This window comes from Lactuca sativa, chromosome 4 (genome assembly GCF_002870075.4).
Source record: "Lactuca sativa cultivar Salinas chromosome 4, Lsat_Salinas_v11, whole genome shotgun sequence".
Lineage (NCBI taxonomy): Eukaryota > Viridiplantae > Streptophyta > Magnoliopsida > Asterales > Asteraceae > Lactuca > Lactuca sativa.
Window position 1 is genome coordinate 53,497,636 of NC_056626.2, and position 3,290 is coordinate 53,500,925.

Genomic DNA, 3,290 nt, shown 5'->3' on the forward strand with positions numbered 1-3,290 from the left:
CCTAATTGGCATTTTATGTGAAACCATAATTTCACTTGGGCCTTGATTGGGCCTTTCTATTGGGTTTGATGATTGAGATAATATCGGGCCATCCAAGAACAAGCAATTGGACTAGAATAATATAATGAGCTTAGGATAAGGCCCATGTAAGGGGTTTGGGGCAAATTTGGAAATTGGGCCATAGATGGGCCTTATTATGGGGCTTTATGATTATGAGATATTGGGTCATTAGAAATACCATATGTTGGGCTTTGAGCCATAGTTGGACTTTTGGGCCTTTGGATTGGGCATCGGGCTTGAATCAAGCCAAGTTAGGGGTAAAGTAGTCTTTTACCACTAAGCATGGACTTATGGTTACGTATTGGAACCCAATTATTAATTGGGTGTTATTTTTATGATTGACAGTTCGGGAATCTGTCATCCAACAGCTGGGGTTGAGTCTGCGGGACTTCAGCAGTGTGGAATTGTGTCTACGGGACTTCAGTAGTGTGAGGCGAGTTTCCTTCCAGTAGGAACATATCTACGGCCACAATGTCGGCCCGTTTAGTTAGCAGTAGTTCCGGACTTTGGTCTGATACAGTAGTTCAGTGTGCTTGACGTCTTTGTGATTTGAGCATGTCTTTGTGATATGTGTTCCGAACTTTGGTCCGATGCAGTATGCAGTATATGTGTTTATGCTAGTAGTTATGATTATGCTAGGCTATGTTCAGTCAGTTTACGGACTTCGGTCCGATGTAGAAGGCAAGGCCCTAGTTAGTTCCGGACTTCGGTCCGATGCAATTTCCGGACTTCGGTCCGATGCAGAGGGCAAGGCCCTGGTTAGTTCCGGACTCCAGTCCGATGCAGTTTCCGGACTTCGGTCCGATGTAGTGGGTAAGCCCCAATATGTGTTTATATGTTATTGTATGGTATGTGGTAGTTTGGGGGAGTTCACTAAGCTTTGTGCTTACAGTTTTCAGTTTTGGTTTCAGGTACTCAGTTTTCAAAAGAGGAGCTTGGGAACATTGCAGTGCACACATCCTTTGTTCAACATGAGATGTTTATACTCTGATATACTTGACAGTTGTTATAATATTTTGAGATACATTGCTTATGATTTTTATATGATGTTTATCGACTATGGTTTTTATTATTAAATTAAACGAAATTTTCAGACTGTGTTTTTGGGATGTTACAAGTTGGTATCAGAGCCTTGGTTTGAGGGATTCAGGCATACTTTCGGGTATGACTGGACTCAAACTAAGGAAATGGTAAAAGGTTTTCAAAAAGAAAAATGTTTTCAAAATAATTTTTGAAAAAAAAAACTTAAAAAGAAAAGAGTTTTGAGAAAGAGAAAAGGGTGTGGTGCATGCGATTAGCAAAGCTCAAGTAAGTACTCCCAAATTACCCATAAAAGTTTATGCTATGATTATCAGTTTCAGTTTCAGTAGAACAACATGCTAGAATAGGACTAAGGATCTAGGAGGATGCCTTATGTGTCTGCTATATGTGTTCCAACTTTATGTGAATTGCATGCTAGTATTGAGTAGACAGTAGTGGGATAGCCTGTTTAGGTTATGCATGATAGTATGAGCTTAACATTGCATGCTAGTATAGTTTCTCGTTATGAGGGTAGATTTGCTTGAGTAGTTTCTCGTGTCCGAATGCTTCTTGCTTTGTGCTTTGTGGGACTCTGAGTAAGGGGAGTTAGCCATTAGGTGAATACGTCACGCCACATGTGATAAGGGTTGAATAATCTCAGAGTGTTGGATTTGGCCCTATTGCGCAACTCTTGTTTAAGTCTAACCATGTGACAACCCAAGTTGTCCCGTTACATTTCCCCGTTACCGTTAACGGAATATTCCACTGTATAAAAGTTCCGTTAAATAGAGGGCATCAATTTAATAAACATTCCATTTGGTTACCTTTAACATGCCGTTAAGTCGTGATAAAAGGGAATAAAAACACAAGACACACATTTTCATTCATTTAGAAAATGTCAAGTTTTATTATTACGACCACTAAATCGGGTGCGACCAAAAGCCCCGTTTAGCGGCAGTATCGGGTAAAATTCCACTGAGCCCCGACTGTGAAACCTATATATGGGTGAGTGGAGTCCATTGGAGACTTTTTACACACTCTCTCTCTATACTCTCTCTCTAGACCCGTTTTCGCCCCGAATTCGCAACCAAACGCTTCCAAATTGTAAGTCTGCTTACCCTAACTTATTCTAAGCGTATTGATTTATGTTTATAGCCCAAAAATCATCCAAGAAGGCATAAGATAAGGAGTTTACGGCCCAGGAACATTCTAGGGCCGTAAACCCCTAAAAAGGTGCTAAATATGCCTTTAAACTTGACCATAAGCTTAGAAACTAATAGGGGTTATAGCCTAGGGGTGTTTAAACACTAAAATGCATGGATTTAGGACTCAAAGAAGAGTTTACGGCCCAAGCACATGCTTAGGCCGTAAACTCCACAAGTTATGGTCCCAAATGTGCACCAAACTCATCCTAGGGCTTATTACATATTTTAGGGACTTATTCCTTTGAGTTTAGACCCTTGAAAACACTCCAAACGAATTTAAGAAAGGAGTTTACGGCCCAGACTTGGTCAAGGCCGTAAACTCCCTAAAATCATGCCCAAAAGTGTGATTTTGCCCCCCTAATGGCCTTAGACATTTACGATAAAATGCTAGAATGGAAATAAAGGCTTAAACACAAGAAAAATGAGACATTTCTTGGAGTTTACGGCCCAAGCATTTTCTAGGCCGTAAACTCCCCAAAACCCCCTCAAATGTTGGTTTTAATCACCCATAATAGCATCAAACTTCATAAGAAAATCCTAGAAAGGCATTAGAGGCTTGAAACTTCACAAATCACTAAGGGTGAGAGTTTACGACCGTAAACTCCCTTGGGAGAGTTCTTAGGCCGTAAACTCCTATAAAATACCTTTATAAGCCTCAAATCCAATCATGCCTTTGATGAAAAGTGCTTAGAATAAATCAAGGAACAAGCTAGAAGCATCAAAACCCCAAGAAATTGACCTTGGGAGTTTACGGCCGTAAACTCCCTTAGGTTGGGCCGTAAACTCCTTGTTTGGTCCATATTGATGCTTTAAATCCCTTTACACCCTTGATACTTGAGCATAGCAAAGTCCCACAACTGATAGGAGACCCTTAGCACCCTTAAACGCTACCCGGGACCCCAAACACTCAACCAAAAGTGTTGTCCACTCCTTTGAGTGTATATAATTGTTTTATTAGTATATTATATGCTAATTGTATGTGAACATATGTTATCATATGTTAAA